The following is a 20,427-nucleotide window of genomic DNA, read 5'->3' on the forward strand; positions in this document are numbered from 1 at the left end:
CTTTGAGGTACTGTAGGACACATCTTGATTGTTATTGTGTATCGTTCCACTATTATTAGTTATACTTCGTACCCTGCAGTTCTGTTGAAACTCTGCACAGGTCGAGTAATTATATTAACACTTATTGACGTGACAGTGTGGGAGGACCCCAACCATGATTCATACCACACATTGTCAAGTATTTATTTCAGTAAAGTTAACATTGTTCAGGTATTCCTGGAACCATAGTTAAATTCCTAGCTTCTGTTCATACATAATATTATTGGCTGTCAAAGTTAATTGACATAGCCTTTGTTCTGTAATTGTTTGGGCAGGTTAAGAGAAACAGCTGTTAGTGGACATCAGAAATGTACTGTACTTGGGTCACATTCCTCTACCTTTTGATCATTGTCATGTAGGCCTTCACCACTGAATTTACTTTGTTTCAACACCCATCATCACCCTTTGAATTGTGACTCACTGTCTTTGCTCAATGCCTGACCTTACATTACATAACTCTATTTGATTCCTTCTTCTGACAACAACCTGTGCGGGAGAAATGATGTGACTAGTCTACTTATATGAAAAATGTAAAATATTGTATAACATACCCTTCTGCCTGTTGTTTCAGTGGCCTCCATTTTTCTTTTGAATCTAAAATCTTTTCATAAAGAATAAGGTATAAAAAAAAAAAATCAGTGTGTAGTGTGTGTGCTTCTGCCTCCAAGTTTGAGCATGTGTCCATGGAAGTGCATTTCTGTGCCTATGTGTGTCGCCTGTGTGTGTGTGTGTGTGTGTGTGTGTGTGTGTGTGTGTGTGTGTGTGTTAGCAGTGCCAGGGTAGTGAGATGGAGCCTGGCAGTGGGCCTGCACCGATGCGACTGAAGCCTTTGCGCCATGCAAGATGTGATCGCCCGGGGCACTTCAGGAGTGGTGTAAACTTCATCTGTAGAGAGGGACTAAAGGGATGTGCAGGCAGGAGGCCACACTGTGAAGGACAGATGAATTGGCTTTTAATGATGACTCCTGAGACAAACTAAAATGGTCTATCCAGGCAGAGACTGATGTATATTTCATTGTGTTTCCATTCAGTAGCTCCAGCTTGGGAAAACCAGTGCATCAGCAGGATAGCAGGTGGAACTAGAGAGTGCAGCTTCTCTTTGGGAAAGTGGACTTAAACTAATGTGACATTCCGTGTTCGTAGCCCCCCCTCGCTCTCTAGACAACTTCAAAGGGATGTATTGGTCTATTCACTGACTAAGTACGATGAAAGCAAAAGGCTCCCTCCGTGCAAGCTTCCAGCTTTCACCAATGCTTTGATTAGAGGCATAACGAAGGCTCTGTCTGATATTGGGTTGAAAGGTATATTGTTGAGGTAATGAGGACCTGAGTTCAACATACATGAGTTATAGTCACACCCATAGGGAAGCACTGCAATGAACCAATTTAGAAAACAAAATAAGAATGGAAAATATTTCTTACCTACCTGTTGCCACAAAGGATAACAAGAAAATACTGATAATTATAAACCATGCCCGAGCTATTGTGTTGTTCATACAAATTTAGTGAGTCAAAGACTAAATGTGAGATAATAGCTACACACTGCCATCTATTTAACCACAAGTAGACAGGAACTCTAGTATTCCCATTCCTCTACTAGAAAGGGCTGTGTGGAAATTATCCAACATTTCTTCCTCTTTTTCCTCGGCTTGAGAAATAAAATGGAGGCTAAAAATAGCAGACATTTGCCCCATGTGGCTGAAAAGTCTCCTTAAACAGTTAATCTGGGAGGCTCTTGTAGTGTACACCAAGAACAAAAGAGACCCATGACGCGCAATCAGAGACCCCCAGAAGCAAGAGGCCTACTGGGATTCTTCCCAGAACTGGAGAGTGTGGGAAGAATGCTGGGGACACCACTTTTCCGAGTTTCTGCCATACTCGGGCCTGTGTGGGGCTGACCAGAAAGACAGTTTCTTGGGAAAAAGAGGGGGCTAACCTTATTGGGGTAGAGGATGTGGAAGCATTGTGTATGTTTATCTGGGAGATATAAATGGCTTCCTGTAGGATGGGAAGCTATGCCAATTATGTCTTTGGAAAACAGCTTGTCATTGGGCTGTGGAAACAAGTAAAAGTCACATTTGTTTATTTCCACGGTGGGGATATGTTGAGGTCGCCTTGACGGACAAAAAAATCTGCCTCTCTGCAGCTTGAACCACAGTTTGCTCTGTCCGAACTTCAGGCCCACACAAGTCAGAAGGGCATTGGCAGAAAACGATTTGGCAGTTGGGTCTGTCTAAATAATGACTCCCGTTATGGGTCATTATTTGACCCCTAATGGGAGCCTCCAGGAGAAAATGGTCCGTTGTGTTAGAAATGCCTGGGCCGATTTCTGGGCCCAGTCCGTCCCTGGGCATTGATCCCACAATGGAGCTGCGACACTGTGGTCACACGTGTGTAATGAAAGTATATTGTCTTTGCAGGTTTTTAACTGTTTCACTGGCCTCATACCATGGAGGAAGTGTGAGACACTTGATCAAGTGTTCAAGGGTTTGAGATGTGTAGCATCCGACAAAAGGATCATTTTATGCTTCATGTTGATGCTCTACTCACATGCTGCATTGACTAATGGGAGCATATCAGGTCAAAATGTCAGCGTCTAGTGTCGCAGGTCTGTCAGAGTTGAAWTAATGTATTACACACCAGACAAGAATCTCCCCCTCACTCTCCGTTCATTGACGGTCTAGATTGGTCAACCATATTCACTTCACCATGGTAGGGGCCTGTCACGGCGGTTTTAAAGGAGAGGASCAAGGTGCAGCGTGGTGAGCGTACATTTTCTTTATTTTTATCAAAATGACGCCGAACAAAACAATAAACACGACGAAAACAAACCGTGAAGCTCAACTTCCCACAAAGACAGGTGGGAAAAAAGACTACCTAAGTATGGTTCCCAATCAGAGACAACGATAGACAGCTTTCCCTGATTGAAAACCATACCCGGCCAAAACATAGAAATAGAAAATCATAGAAACACAAAACATAGAATGCCCACCCCAACTCACGCCCTGACCAAACCAAAATAGAGACATAAAAAGGATCTCTAAGGTCAGGGCGTGACAGTACCCCACTCAAAGTTTCGAACTCCGGCCGCAAAACCTAAACCTATAGGGGAGGGTCTGGGTGGGCATCTATCCGCGGCGGCGGCTCAGATGTGGGAAGCAGACCCCGCTCCACCGCTGGCTCACCCCATTTTGGTGGCACCCCTGGTGCGGGGACCCTCGCCGCCGACCCCGGACTGGGAACCCTCGTAGCGGGCCCCGGACTGGGCGCCCTCGTTGCGGGCCCCGGACTGGGCGCCCTCGTTGCGGGCCCCCGGACTGGGCGCCCTCGCTGCGGGCCCCGGACTGGGCGCCCTCGCTGCGGGCCCCGGACTGGGCGCCCTCGCTGCGGGCCCCGGACTGGAGGCCATCGCTGGGGGCCCCGGACTGGAGGCCGTCGCTGGGGGCCCCGGACTGGAGGCCGTCGCTGGGGGCTCCGGACTGGAGGCCGTCGCTGGAGGCTCCGGGCTGGTCTCTGGAGGCTCCGGGCTGGAGACCGTCTCTGGAGGCTCCAGGCTGGAGGCCGTCTCTGGAGTGGAGAGACACACAGAAGGCCTGGCTCTGGGAGCAGGCACAGGACTCACCAGGCTGGGGAGACATACAGGAGGCTTCTTCCTTGGTCGAGGCACCGGATACACTGGGCCGTGGAGGCGCACTGGTGGTCTCGAGCGCAGAGCTGGCACAACCCGTTCTGGCTGGATGCCCACTTCCACCCGGCAAATGCGGGACGCTGGCACCGAGCACACAGGCCTGTGAATGCTCAACCGAGACACAGTGCGCATCACCTCATAGCACGGAGCCTGACCAGTCACATGCTCGCCACGGTAAGCACGGGGAGTTGGCTCAGGTCTCCAACCTGACTCAGCCACACTCCCCGTGTGGGGGGGCTGCCTCTCGGGCTTCCTTGCCAGCCGTGTTCTCTCATAACGCTGCCGCTCCGCCGATACTCCCCAGTCTGCCTCCAGGGTCCCTTACCATCCAGGATCTCTTCCCATGTCCAGGAGTCCTCTCTACCATGCTGCTTGGTCCTTTGGTGGTGGGAAGTTCTGTCATGGCCGTTTATAGGAGAGGAGCAAGGTGCAGCGTGGTTAGCGTACATTTTCTTTATTTTAATRAAAATGACGCKGAACAAAACAATAAACACTACAAAAACAAACCGTGAAGCTCAAAGGCAATGTGCCCTAAACAAAGTCAACTTCCCAAAAAGACAGGTGGGAAAAAAGGCTACCTAAGTATGGTTCCCAATCAAAGACAACGATAGACAGCTGTCCCTGATTGAGAACCATACCCGGCCAAAACATAGAAATAGAAAATCATAGAAACACAAAACATATAATGCCCACCCCCAACTCACACCCTGACCAAACCAAAATAGAGACATAAAAAAGATCTCTAAGGTCAGGGCGTGACAGGGCGTGTAGCTGTAACTGCATTATGACTGTAGCATCCCTGAAACGGTTACATAATCGGGGTTGAAACACTTGAATGGGACCTGTTGAGTCAAGGTATCTGGACTTTTCCTCTTGCAGAGTTTGGTTAAATATTCTAGCCCTAATTTCATTTTGAAAGCTTAAAAGTTTCTAATGTATATTACATTGCATTCGGTTTCCAATGTATATGACATTGCACTGCATCACATACACTTACTTTGAGTGAAGTTTGATTTAAGTTTGATTTGATTGAACCCTACATGTAAATTATATCCTACACAGTATGGACACAGACGAAGAAAGGTTTTGTGCCATGTAGCGGATTTGAGTCTCGATCATTTATCCTCAAGCCGGACTAATTCCTTTCCATTAATTCAAATTGGGTGAGAAAACGCTATAATGTTGGAGCTACAAGGGAGGGGGAGGAAATGTTTTAAAACAGTCATAATGAGATTGGAGAGTTGGGAGGAGAAAAATATGGGGAAATAGCATTGCAGCCAAAATGGTTCAATTAGATTGTCAGTTTATGTCTTAAATCAGAATAAATGTTTCATCATATGCATAGATTATAGGAGTTGAATGCCTCCAAGACATGCTGCGGTAAGGAGGAGGCAATATTGCATAATCAAGACCAGATCTCCCTGAAGACTTCTCTCTGTTCATTCACATTAACATACTGGCAAATAGTACTGAACTTACATGAACACACACTCATGAACACGCACACACACCAACTGACACGTTGAATATGCTATGAAGAACAATTTACTGAACTTCATCGAGCAATGATCAAATGCAATCAAAATCAAATGCAATGGCACTTTTTATGGGTTAGTAGCTTTCCTTTTGCAAGTCAAATGTATCCATTTGATTACGTTATTAACGTGTCTTTCTTATTTGAAATAATTCAAGAATCATGACAACTTCATATACAGAACACCTAGGCGTCAATAAGCGCTTTTAAACAGGGTTTATTTTTGTATTGTGGAGTACTCCTGCCCTAAGGCTTCACCTCCTAAAACAAGCTCATTCCCCCAGCCTGCCCTCAACCTGCAATATTTGCCCACAATACACTCAGTTTGCAACGATAATAAAAGTAATCTCAATTCAAATGTCACTGGCAGCCAGCAGAGAGGAGATTTAAATGAAAGAAATGGTTTTGAGCCCTCCGGCAAATGTTTACTTGTCGCACAGAGGACTGAAAAAAATAGTAAAGTGCAGCGCATGCCACCTTCTGTGATGCTTTTCATTATCTTGACATTCAAAGGATATCAGGATTCCCTTTTTTCAAGGTAACACCTTCTCTAAATAGGTGTTGTACATACGCAGTATGAAAACAGAAGATGGTTTCCCGATGGAAAAGGTGAATATGAGTCTATTGTATGCCTGAAAGCTAAAACAGCTCTGTAACAAGATATCAACTACAATCTCACTGTATCCCCACATGAGGCAGGAATTCATGGTTTATCATGCAGCATTCAAAGAATGAGTATTTAAAATAGCTTGGTAGAGTGGTAGACAAATAGATTCCATATAGTAGATACAACAAGACAACTGACATCCTAAAGTGCCACAGAAAGGGAAAGGTAATCCTGTATTCTTCAATATCAAATCTCATATTCTGAGACATACTCAAAATGTGAATGATGTTACTATTAGCAGTCATAAAAGTCTATGTGATGCAGATTTGATAAGTGCCGGAGCTTAACTTTCATTTTAACCATGTAGTCATGAATATAAAAARGTATAACACCCATCTATCGTATTATTAGGTGCATGTAGAAGAACTGTAAACTCCATTGAAAAAAAACTRGAAACATTGTCCTGGAGATAATTTAGAAAATGATGCGTTGATGTCCATGGGAGATTTGCGCTGAAGTTTGATCAGCTGTACTGTAGGCTCTATATCTCAAGATAGGATTCTGCCTTCTGTGAGGCTATCACTTTCTTCTTGCCACAGCCCACAGAGCACAACCAATCAGAAGGTATCAGAAGGTATTGTCATATGTCATTATGATTTCATGTTTGGAAGGGACAAAAAAACTAAAATGAACAGATTCCCATCTTCTCTGGTGCATAAACCATGTGCATTTCTACATTGGTGTTACTGTGTGTGAGCCAATAACTTTATTTTCTCAATGTTCTAAGAGTTCAAACAAATCAGCCTGTCCCTAAAAACAACTACCTCCAACTTTGTGTGCATGGTAAAAGGGAGTTTTCGGATGTAAACCAATGGAGTCTGTTAAGTCTAATCCCCCAAAGGTTGCTGCAATACACAGAGACTGGGAGTAATCCCCGAGCCCACAGCTGAGCTCTCTGCCTAATCGTGGACACAGCCTCCGTGTCCACACCAGCACGGCTGGCTGAATCCTATTGGGTCAGGCAGCAAGAGCAAATAACCATTTAACAGACTAAAACCGCCTGTCCTTCTGAGGCACGATGAGAAAAAGGGACAATGTGTAAATGGCACAGCAATGTGACCAAACAACGTCTCTTTTATTTACCGGGAGGATCTGTGATTTTAAAAGGCCAGCAACACGCAGGTTAGGTTACACTCACACAGTTGTTTACCTGATCTCGCTGAGTCGCTACACTTTGCTGAGGCTACTGGGGGAAGTGATCCGTAGGATGGCGATACAGAAGCAGGATTGGACTCTCATCCTCCTCACCCGCCAAAATATGCAGCATGGCTCTCCTTAGGGTTTACCATTGATATCTCCCCCCACTCTAAACATGAAGCCAGGGCCTGACATTGTCACACGCTTGGCTGCAGCCCTTGCGGGATGACATTTCCAAGGGCGCCTGAGACTGAGGTCAGTGAGGAAGGCGGGAGGCAGCCCCGGTGAAAGATGCTGGTGAGGAGTGCGGCAAGAAATGTCAGGCTGAGCCTACGGGACATTGAGTCAGAGTTCCAGTGGAAGAGAGGGCGAAGAACCGCCAGGGATCTAGATGGGGCAGGGGACTGTCAGGGAGTAGTTATAGAGATTCTGAAGAGTCGGTTCCTTGAAGGGACAGTAAAGACAGATGGGATCCGTAAGGGGACAAATATTAGTAATGTTTATGAATAGTATGGTTACGTGTTGTTCCCTAAGGGGACTGACATCAGTGTTTTATGGAGAGTATGGTTACGTGTTGATCCCTAAGGGGACTGACATCAGTGTTTTATGAAGAGTATGGTTAGGTTTTGATCCCTAAGGGGACTTGACATCAGCGTTTTATGGAGAGTATGAGGTAACTTGTTGATCCCTAAGGGGGACTCGAACATCAGTGTCTTTATTGAATGGATCATGTCTAGTGTTCTTGTATCCCTAAGGGACTGACAATAACTGTTTGTAAAGAGCACGGTTACGTTTTGATCCCTAAAGGAAAGTGACATCATAATGTTTATAAAGAGTATGGTTACATTTTGATCCCTAAAGGAAAGTGACAATCATAATGTTTATAAAAGAGTATGGTTACGTTTTGATCCCTAAAGGAAAGTGACATCATAATGTTTATAACATTACATTTAAGTCATTTAGCAGACGCTCTAAAGAGTATGGTTACGTTTTGATCCCTAAAGGAAAGTGACATCATAATGTTTATAAAGAGTATGGTTACGTTTGATCCCTAAAGGAAAGTGACATCATAATGTTTATAAAGAGCATGGTTTACGTTTTGATCCCTAAAGGAAAGTGACATCATAATGTTTATAAAGAGATATGGTTATTTTTTTTATTCATAAAAGGGGACTGACATCAGTATTTTTATGAAGAGCAATGGTTACGTTTTGATCCCTAAAGGAGCCAGACATAATGTTTATGAAGATCAATGGTTATGTTTTGACCCTATAAGGAGCCAGACATAATGTTTGTAAAGAGCATGGTTACGTTTTGATCCCTAAAGGAGCCAGACATAATGTTTATGAAGAGCATGGTTACATTTTGATCCCTAAAGGAGAATGACATATAATGTTTGTAAAGAGCATGGTTACGTTTTGATCCACTAAAGGAGCCAGACATAATGTTTATGAAGAGCATGGTTACGTTTTGATCCCTAAAGGAGCAGACATAATGTTTATGAAGAGCATGTTACGTTTTGATCCCTAAAGGAGCCAGACATAATGTTTATGAAAGAGCATGGTTACGTTTTGATCCCTAAAGGAGACAGACACCATAATGTTTTATGAAGAGCATGGTCACATTTTGATTCCTAAAGGAGACTGGACTCGCTAAGGCTCCTGGCAGAATTAGCACTCAGGCAAGTGGAAGAGGCTTGTTTTACCACTCGGATGAAGAGGAGGCTTGTTCTATCACTCTGATGAAGAGGAGGCTTGTTCTACCACTCTGATGAAGAGGAGGCTTGTTCTCCCACTCTGATGAAGAGGAGGCTTGTTCTCCCACTCTGATGAAGAGGATGCTTTTTCTATCACTCTGATGAAGAGGAGGCTTGTTCTCCCACTCTGATGAAGAGGAGGCTTGTTCTATCACTCTGATGAAGAGGAGGCTTGTACTACCACTCTGATGAAGAGGAGGCTTGTACTACCACTCTGATGAAGAGAATGCTTTTTCTTTTGACATCTTAGAAAAAGAGGCAAGGGATCCATTTTACATCACCATCATCTACATTAGGTTATGTTTTTAATAAAGGAATGGGAATTGTATTCAGATCAGAGAACACAACACACAGAAAATACCAAGGCTAAAACAACTGTGTCTAGAATGGGTAATAGTTTCAGAAAATGGCATCCAGAAAGAGTTTGGCATGAAAATAACAACATATATYCCCTGCTCCAAAAAATAAAGGGAACACTAAAATAACACATCCTAGATCTGAATGAATGAAATACTCTTATTAAATACTTTTTTCTTTACATAGTTGAATGTGCTGACAACAAAATCACACAAAAATGATCAATGGAAATAAAATGTATCAACCCATGGAGGTCTGGATTTGGAGTCACACTCAAAATTAAAGTGGAAAACCACACTACAGGCTGATCCAACTTGATGGTAAATGTTCCCTTAAAACAAGTCAAAATGAGGCTCAGTAGTGTGTGTGGCCTCCACGTGCCTGTATGACCTCCCTACAACGCCTGGGCATGCTCCTGATGAGGTGGCGGATGGTCTCCTGAGGGATCTCCTCAGACCTGGACTAAAGCATCCGCCAACTCCTGGACAGTCTGTGGTGCAACGTGGCGTTGTGGATGGAGCGAGACATGATGTCCCAGATGTGCTCAATTGGATTCAGGTCTGGGAACGGGCGGGCCAGTCCATAGCATCAATGCCTTCCTCTTGCAGGAACTGCTGACACACTCCAGCCACATGAGGTCTAGCATTGTCTTGCATTAGGAGGAACCCAGGGCCAACCGCACAGCATATGGTCTCACAAGGGTCTGAGGATCTCATCTCGGTACCTAATGGCAGTCAGGCTACCTCTGGCGAGCACATGGAGGGCTGTGCGGCCCCCAAAGAATGCCACCCCACACCATGACTGACCCACCGCCAACACCGGTCATGCTGGAGGATGTTGCAGGCAGCAAGAACGTTCTCCACGGCGTCTCCAGACTCTGTCACGTCTGTCACGTGCTCAGTGTGAACCTGCTTTCATCTGTGAAGAGCACAGGGCGCCAGTGGCGAATTTGCCAATCTTGGTGTTCTCTGGCAAATGCCAAATGTCCTGCACGGTGTTGGGCTGTAAACACAACCCCCACCTGTGGACGTCGTGCCCTCATACCACCCTCATGGAGTCTGTTTCTGAACGCGTTTGAGCAGACACATGCACATTTGTGGCCTGCTGGAGGTCATTTTGCAAGGGCTCTGGCAGTGCTCCTCCTTGCACAAAGGCGGAGGTAGCGGTCCTGCTGCTGGGTTGTTGCCCTCCTACACGTCTCCTGATGTACTGGCCTTGTCTCCTGGTAGCGCCTCCATGCTCTGGACACTACGCTGACAGACACAGCAAAACCTTTTTGCCACAGCTTGCATTGATGTGCCATCCTGGATGAGCTGCACTACCTGAGCCACTTGTGTGGGTTGTAGACTCCGTCTCATGCTACCACTAGAGTGAAAGCACCGCCAGCATTCAAAAGTGACCAAAACATCAGCCTAGGAAGCATAGGAACTGAGAAGTGGTCTGTGGTCACCACCTGCAGAACCACTCCTTTATTGGGGGTGTCTTGCTAATTGCCTATAATTTCCACCTGTTGTCTATTCCATTTGCACAACAGCATGTGAAATTTATTGTCAATCAGTGTTGCTTCCTAAGTGGACAGTTTGATTTCACAGAAGTGTGATTGACTTGGAGTTACATTGTGTTGTTTAAGTGTTCCCTTTATTTTTTTGAGCAGTTTATATTTTTTCAAACACACAATGGTCAATGCAATCGCCATTTGGTTGAGTGAACTCAAAGCATATGTACTTAAATTGACATAAAAATGGGCAGCTGAATCACTCCACAAAATGAGCAATTTACAAATGATTTCCTATTATTCATTATGACATCTTGTAAATCAGGGGCAGGCAACTAGATTCAGCCCTGGACGATTTTTGTCGGAGCGGACAGTTGGCGAGCATAATTATAATAATTTGTCCTTGCAAATTGACCACAACTAAGCCCCAAAATAGATTATATTTGAAAATAACAACAATGTCCTACCTTGATTACATTGAGACACAATTAAATATGTGTCTTGTTTATTTGTGGGAATACTTAAGAACAGATTTACTAAATTAAACTAATTTTGAAATCCTGATGATAAATCACTCGCGGGGGAAAAATAAATCACTAGCGGGACAGTTTTGGCTTGTGGGCCGCCTGTTGCCGACCCCTGTTGTAAATGATGTTTAATCTCAGGCTCTCCGGGAAGTAATTGAAGGCACAGTTGTTTTTCTGCTGCCAGTTCTATTTTGGAAGGAACTCAGATTTCCAGGACTTGTCATGAGAATGTTGCTCCTTTATAATGTCTGATAATCATCTCATAATGATCTGGACAAACAGCCAGTTTGGGACAGTTATACTTTTTATGAATAGAGAAACATAACATATTATCAGCTTTGTATTAAGGGCTCATACATGCTTATTACAAGTTATAAACCATTACACATGGATGCCTTAAGTAAAGTGTTAACTCAAGTTTGTCCAAACTAGGGACGCTTGCGCAAAACCGGCGTGGTTCTCAAAACTTTTACAATTTCAGTCGAGCTTAGGAACATTACAAATGTCTGTTGCGGCATGTTCGTGTCAGCTCATATGGTGTGGTGTAACACATTGTGCTGCCACAACCGTGCTGGGTGCAGACTCAACTGCAAATATCAGCTGCCAATCCTCATGCATCTGACCTTTTCTGCTAGTCTTATGTCTTACCCCCTCAAGCAAGTGTGCTTTCTAAGAGTCCCTCCAGTGTTATGGCATGACAGGTGGAATGTCCAAGTGTATCCCTCAAACACTGTGTGTGCTACAAGGCTGCTGCATTGGAATTTATAGCCGTCTATGACAGTTCTGACAAGAAAGCACCTACCCGGCTTCAGACCTCACCGCACGTCACTGCAAATTGCAACACAGTACATGGGATCATAACTCACATCATCAATACAGGCACATGTCATGGCATCATAATGGATACACAAATATCATGATATTTTCATAACGTGCCGAATAACATTTATACGTCTTGAGCTGTCTGTATTCTCCTGACTGGTGGTTCTATAAAATATATATATATATATATATGTATATATGCTTCTCTGCATCTCTGCTAAAATCTAGGTAAAATATTGAAAGGAAGTTGTATTCAGTACATTTAGTAATTGCTTGCTTTTCTAAAGTCGCAACCTTGCCAGCATGCATGTAAGCTAAGATAGTTAGACAAATGACTCTAAGTTAATAGCCTGAAATGGCTTGGTAGCTAGTTATGAGGTTGAGATATTGGGAACCTATCTAAAGCTAACTTCCTCAAAGTGCTAGGTGGCTAGTATTACAGAGTAACAACAGGTCACCCGTGATACAAGTATGTATTCGACGTCCATCCATGTCTGAGGACGTCAGGAGATTATGTGGAAATTGGCCAGTAGGGACAACAGTGAGAGCTGTTACCTTCAAGTAGGTTTCTGTTTTGCTAGGGCGTTGTGGACGGGGATAGCGAATGAGTGTAAGCATCAGCCTCTGATTCCAAAAGATAGCAAGTTCGGTTCCAGCAAAAGTTAGTTTTTACATTTTTGTTTGAAGTCTATGCCAAATCTTAAGCCTTYTCTTAACCATTTGTGTAAATTCCTAACGTTACGATTTCTGAGTTAATGTCTAAACTTAACCTTAAACAACTTCCAAAATTGACATTTGAGAAACATGGATGAACGTCTAATTCTGACATGAGACTGATAATTGAAAACCTGGGCTTAAAAATGAAGTTTAGTAATTAATTTAACATCTAACACTTTTTGAACAGGACACATATGAGGGGGCAGATGCCCTGGTGCTCTGGTGTATGATGCCTCTTACTGTAGTGATCTCCTTAGCCTTATTAATGTGAATATCATGCATTTGCTATAACTATATAACTGACATTTGAACCTATGATTCATTAAAATTAATATCAGAATGCATGACATGAAAATCCGCATTATTTATTCGTAGTCTCATGAGGGTTGCCCAAGCACAATATACAGCATGTGATACCTCATCCGAAAGCTGAAAAGTTTCATTCCATCCATCAAACCGAATAGCCTACAGGCAATCCAACCAAATCCTTGAACTTTGTGCAAGAAACCCATGGGTAGTGCATTGCCGAGTGCTTGCCGAAGAGAAGCCGAGAAGTCATACTACTCCCTCTGTGTCATAGAATGATTTTTATTTCCCCCTTCCATAGCTTCTCTCTCCTCCTTGTGTTCTTGGAAACCAAAACAACTGTGACTAACGAAGGAAACTTTTCACCTGTGCAGAGGGCTGTTGAAGCACACAGCTTATCAATCCACAGTGTGTTCTGCAGTTTGGAACTGGGGATGATTGACGGAAGGTGCGAGGCGTTGCTTCAGCTCTCGCATGACAGGTAACTCTGTTAACGGACAAGCGTTCGTTCAGCCCAGTCATCGTTTCCCTCCTCCTCTTTTTTTTGCAACAACGGACAGATGTAATTTGTTAGACGCCATTAGAAAAGTTAGCATGAAGACAGGAGACTTGCTCGAGTGTGACGTGGCAGAGGATTTGTTCTACGTTTTCACTACCCTTTCGGCTGTCACTCAAACTGGAACTGAGGTGTGGTGAGAAAAGAGAAGTATGTCCAAAATGCAGCCAATTCTACGGTCTATCCAATATTATCATTCTGCAGATCTAACCACCTGAGGAAGCCAGCTGAAACAAACAGTTATACTTCATGGGCACAGATGCCCCAGAAATCAGAATGCTGATCCACTGATATACAATAGACATCAATTATCTTAATATTATCTGTTTAATTATGCCATTTAAAGGCTTCTTGTTTTCACAGTAAACAATTCACTATTCAAATCTACCTTAAATGTACTTTGTTTTACTACATCACACCTAATTTCTGATCTCTGATCAGAGTTATACAAGAGTTGCATATACAGTTGAAGTCAGAAGTTTACATACACCTTAGCCAAATACATTTAAACTCAGTTTTTCCCAATTCCTGACATTTAATCCTAGTAAAAATTCCCTGTCTTAGGTCAGTTAGGATCACCACTTTATTTTAAGAATGTGAAATGTCAGATTAATAGTAGAGAGAATGATTTATTTCAGCTTTTATTTCTTTCATCACATTCCCAGTGGGTCAGAAGTTTACATACACTCAATTAGTATTTGGTAGCATTGCCTTTAAATTGTTTAACTTGGGTCAAACGTTTCGGGTAGCCTTCCACAAGGTTCCAACAATAAGCTGTGTGAATTTTGTCCCGTTCCTCCTGACAGAGCTGGTGTAACTGAGTCAGGTTTGTAGGCCTCCTTGCTCGCACACGCTTTTTCAGTTCTGCCCACACATTTTCTTTGGGATTGAGGTGAGGGCTTTGTGATGGCCACTCCAATACCATAATTTTGCTGTCCTTAAACCATTTTGAAACAACTTTGGAAGTATGCTTGGGGTCATTGTCCATTTGGCAAGACCAATTTGCGACCAAGCTTTAACTTCCTGACTGATGTCTTGAGATGTTGCTTCAATATATCCACATAATTTTCCTCCCTCATAATGTCATCTATTTTGTGAAGTGCACCAGTCCCTCCTGCAGCAAAGCACCCCCACAATATGATGCTGCCACCCCCGTGCTTCAGGGTTGGGATGGTGTTCTTCGGCTTGCAAGCATCCCCCTTTTTCCTCCAAACATAACAATGGTCATTATGGCCAAACAGTTCTATTTTTGTTTCATCAGACCAGAAGACATTTCTCCAAAAAGTACGATCTTTGTCCCCATGTGCAGTTGCAAACCGTAGTCTGGCTTTTTTAAATGGAGATTTTGGAGCAGTGGCTTCTTCCTTGCTGAGCGGCTTTTCAGGTTATGTCGATATAGGACTCGTTTTACTGTGGATATATATACTTTTGTACCTGTTTCCTCCAGCATCTTCACAAGGTCCTTTGCTGTTGTTCTGGGATTGATTTGCACTTTTTTCGAACCAAAGTACATTCATCTCTAGGAGACAGAACGCGTCTCCTTCCTGAGCGGTATGACGGCTGCTTGGTCCCATGGTGTTAATACTTGCATACTATTGTTTGTACAGATGAACGTGGTACCTTCAGGCGTTTGGAAATTGCTCCCAAGGATGAACCAGACTTGTGGAGGTCTACAAATTGTTTTTCTGAGGTCTGCCTGATTTCTTTTGATTTTCCCATGATGTCAAGCAAAGAGGCACTGAGTCTGAAGATAGGCCTTGCAATACATTCACAGGTACACCTCCAATTCACTCAAATTATGTCAAGTAGCCTATCAGAAGCTTCTAATGCCATTATATCATTTTCTGGAATTTTCCAAGCTGTTTAAAGGCACAGTCAACTTAYTGTATGTAAACTTCTGACKCACTGGAATTGTGATACAYTGAATTATAAGTGAAATAACCTGGTTGTAAACAATTGTTGMAAAGATGACTTGTGTCATACACAAAGTAGATGTCCTGACTGACTTGCCAAAACTATAGTTTGTTAGCAAGACATTTGTGGAGTGGTTGAAAAATAAGTGCCAACCTAAGTGTCTGTACACTTCCGACTTCAACTGTATAATAATGAGATTGCTCAGTTAGCTAGTTGATTTGAGATATCATGAAAATGTGGTTTGTTTGCGATGACTCAACATTGAGGCAGCAGTTACAATTACCATGTCGTAGTCAAGTAATGGACTTTCACTGACCACTGTTTTGTTAGAGAGACACTATTATGGTAACTGCATAAAAAATGCAATGACAAGTTCTCTATAAAAGTAGAGTGAATTCAGTTTCTGCACATTATCAGTCAAAGTGCACCATTATAATTAGCTGAATACACAGAGGCCATAGAAATTCACTCGCACTCCCCCAAAATAATTACAGTATTATTTTCAGCCTTAATTAAGTAGCTAAGGCTTCTTACAAGTGTACAATTTTAATCCCTTCTCTAAATCCCATATAATTTAATGTGAAAGAAATCAAATAAATAACAGGGGTCTCGCTTCTCTATTTTTCCCTGTGAAAGGGTTTGATATGGGTGATTAGGTGAGCGCAGCGTGAAGAAGCCCATTACGATTGTGTMGTGTCATCAAAGCGCTCCCAGCCCTGGCACTGCGACTGCCACCACCGTAATCCACTCTTTAATTCAGCTCTCCTAATTCTCCATCTGGAGGATGGGGCTGGGGAGACGAATGGCCATTGATTGATTCTTATCCCGTTACAGAAGATCGGAGGCAGATAAATGGCTAGGTAATGAGCCTCAATTATCAAGTATGATAAGCTCAATTAAGAAGCAAAATGTTGCATTGTGTTTTGGCGGTTGCATGACTGCTACACTCAATGCCCAAATGTGTTGAAATGTCGATGATAGTTTGACAGTTGAAGTTGTTTGTCAATGTTATTGATACACCTTTGCATCTAACATAATGCTATATAGTTGGGATTTCTACATTCAATCAAATATTTAAGTAAAATGTAGTTCAGTCAATGCCAACGAAGTTTGAGTAACATGAGCTTCAGACTTTCTGTGTCGGGGATGAAAATGTATGTTTGGCCATACTTTTACTTGTATTTAATCACTTATTTTTTTGCACTAAACAGTCTAAGTCCCGTCTAAGCCAGGGGAGGGCGTTCTACTAAGCTTCATTGAAATGTTTGAAGGTCATTCCAAGGACAATTTTGCTATTTGATTTTGAAATTTAAGATCCCTTGAAGATAATTTTTTGGGGATACATTTGTAGTTGACATGACTGCTATTAGCCCATACAAACYCATTGAGAAACAGATTCACTACATTGAACAACAGATTCTGAAGTGTCTGTAATACAGTACTGGTCAAAGGTTTTAGAACACCCACTCATTGAAGTTTTTTTWAAACTATTTTAAACATTGTAGAATAATAGTGAAGACATCAAAACTATGAAATAACACTTATGGAATCATGTAATGTAGTAACCAAAAAAAGTGTTAAAAAATCTAAATACATTTTTGATTTTAGATTCTTCAAAGTAGTCACCCTTTGCCTTGATGACAGCTTTGCACACTTTTGGCATTCTCTTAACTAGCTTCACCTAGAATGCTTTTCCAACAGTCTTGAAGGAGTTCCCACATATGCTGAGCACTTGTTGGCTGCTTTTCCTTCACTCTGAGGTCCAACTCATCCCAAACCATGTCAATTGGGTTGAGGTTGGGTGATTGTGGAGGCCAGGTCATCTGATGCAGCACTCCATCACTCTCCTTCTTGGTCAAATAGCACTTACACAGCCTGGAGGTGTGTTGGGTCATTGCATTGTTGAAAAATAAATCATAGTCCCACTAAGCGCAAACAAGATGGGATGGCGTATCACTGCAGAATGCTGTGGTAGCCATGCTGGTTGAGTGCCTTGAATTCGAAATAAACCACTGACACTGTCTCTAGCAAAGCACCCCCACACAATCACACCTCCTCCTCCATGCTTCATAGTGGGAACAACACATGCAGAGATCATCCATTCACCTACTCTGCGTCTCACAAAGAAATGGCAGTTGTAACCAAACATCTCAAATTTGTGCTCATCAGACCAAATTACAGATTTCCACCGGTCTAATGTCCATTGCTCATGTTTCTTGGCCCAAGCAAGTCTCTTCTTATTGGTGTCCTTTCATAGAGGTTTCTTTGCAGCATTTCAACCATGAAGGCCTGAGTCTCCCCTGAACAGTTGATGTTAAGATGTGTCAGTTAATTGAACTCTGTGAAGCATGTATTTGGGCTGCAATTTCAGAGTCTGGTATCTCTAATGAACTTATTCTCTGCAGCAGAGGTAACTCTGTGTCTTCCTTTCCTGTGGCAGTCCACATGAGAGCCAATTTCATCATAGCGCTTGATGGTTTTTGCAACTGCACTTGAGGAAACTTTCAAAGTTCTTGACATTTTCCACATTGACTGACCTTCATGTGATAAAGTAATGATGGACTGTCATTTTTCTTTGCTAATTTGAACTGTTCTTGCCATAATATGGACTTGGTCTTTTACCAAATATTTATCTTTTAACAAGGCACACATGTTAATTGAAATGCATTCCAGGTGACTACCTCATGAAGCTGGTTGAGAGAATGCCAAGAGTGTGCAAAGATGTCATCAAGGCAAAGGGTGGCTACTTTGAAGAATCTCAAATATTACATATTTTTTTATTTGCTTTACACTTTTTGGGTTACTACGTGATTCCATGTGTTATTTCACAGTTCTGATGTCTTCACTATTATTCTACACTGTAGACAAAAGTAAAAAATAATGGAAAACCATTGAATGAGTAGGTGTGTCCTAATGTTTAACATGTACTGTATATCTGAGAGACATCAGAAAAATCAGGAAACATGTTTTGTTTTACAGTACATGTATTTAACTCCTTATTTTTGGCACTAAACAGTCTAAGCCCTGTCCCCTTCGGTCAATATTAATTCCGTGTATGGTTTCCTTAAAACAAAGGTGGCACAACTCCTTTCTAATATGCAAGATTTGATGGTAAACCTCTTATGCATCTGTGAATAATGGTCCCTTGCCTCACATGGACGTGGAGAATAGGTATGTATTTGACCTTTCTTTAACTAGGTTAGTCAGTTAAGGACAAATTCTTATTTTTAACGACGGCCTAGGAACATTCGGTTAACTGCCTTGTTCAGGGGCAGAACGACAGATTTGTACCTTGTCAGCTCGGGGATTTGAACTTGCAACCTTTCGGTTACTAGCCCAATGCTCTAACCACTAGGCTGCCCTGTATACATCATTGGGTTTACCTTTTAGGGCTAGGCGTTCTGCTAMCGGAACAACTTCCGGTGAAACTGGAGTGCGTGCAATTCAAATAAATAATCATAGAAATGGATTATGGATATTAAACATTTAGGTACATATAAGTGTCTCATATTGGTTGAAAGCTTAAATTATTGTGAATCTAACTGCACTGTCTGATTTACAGTAGCTATTACAGCGAAACCATGCCATGCGATTGTTTGAGGACGGCGCCCCACATCAAAATCTTTTTCCACCGGCACAGGTTTCATAAATTCACAATTAGCGATTAAATATTCACTTACTTTTTGAAAATCTTCCTCTGATTTGTCATCCAAAGGGTCCCAGTTATAACATGTAGTGTCGTTTTTTTGGAAAAAATCCTCCTTTACATGAGTAATCCACTCGTTCAACATGCAGAGAAAGGAAACCCGAAAATCTACCCCTAAATTTTATTTCAACAAGTCAAAATATGTTTCTATTTACTCCTCAGATACCCTAAAATGTAATCAAACTATAACATTTCTTACAGAAAGAAGTATGTTCAATAGGAAACCGATTGTAGCAGGTGCTTCCTGTCTTCACGGTGCGCGCAAATACGAATTTCCAAGACTGTGTCCTTCTACTAAAACTGTTATTTCTTATTCGTTTTTGAAGTTACAAGCCTGAAATCTTGAACATGGACTGCTGACACCCTGTGGAAGCCATAGGATTTGCATCCAGGGAGCTAATTTTCAGTATGACCTTATACTTGCCATTGTAAGAGGATGGTCTCTCCCCCKAAAAAATCCGGTTGGTTTTTCTTTGGATTTTCTCCTACCATATCTTTTGTGTTATATTATAATTCATTATTTCAACATTTCTACAAACTTCAAAAAGTGTTTTCTTTCCAATGGTACCAATTATATGCATATCTTGGCTTCAGGGCCTGAGTAACAGGAAGTTTACTTTGGGCACGTCATTCAGGCAGAAATTGAMAAAAAAGAGGCCTAGCCCTAAGAAGTTTTAAATAGACACTTTACTAAGTCCGCGTCATCTCAACAGGCTTCTATAGTGAATTTTCTCAGAAAAAATGTTGTGGAACAAAGAAACTACCAGGTATTTACTTAGGTGTTCTCCACCTTTCCTGCTTTACATCTAAACACAGAGTTTTGTTCTAAATTCTACTAGTGCATGTACTTTAGAGTGGTCTCCATGGTAACATGGATGTACCACAAATGAACTCGCCATCTGTTTTTTAACACTAATCACACACAGGACAAAAATAATGTGATATTACCTAAGACATCTTCACTGAGACGCAATCGATGTTACACATTTTATTTCAAGAGCTAGCCTGCACTCGTCACCAGTAACAGAGGCCAAGACTACCCATGACTACCCACTGCCAATTACTCAAAAAAGAGTTAGTCGGACACTTATTCCATGCAAAGTGGACACTCATTCCATGCAAAGTGGAAACTCAATTCCATGCACCTTGGACACTCAATTCCATGCACCGTGGACACTCAATTCCATGCACCGTGGACACTAATTCC

This window comes from Salvelinus sp. IW2-2015, unplaced genomic scaffold, assembly GCF_002910315.2.
Source record: "Salvelinus sp. IW2-2015 unplaced genomic scaffold, ASM291031v2 Un_scaffold16323, whole genome shotgun sequence".
NCBI classification, from domain to species: domain Eukaryota; kingdom Metazoa; phylum Chordata; class Actinopteri; order Salmoniformes; family Salmonidae; genus Salvelinus; species Salvelinus sp. IW2-2015.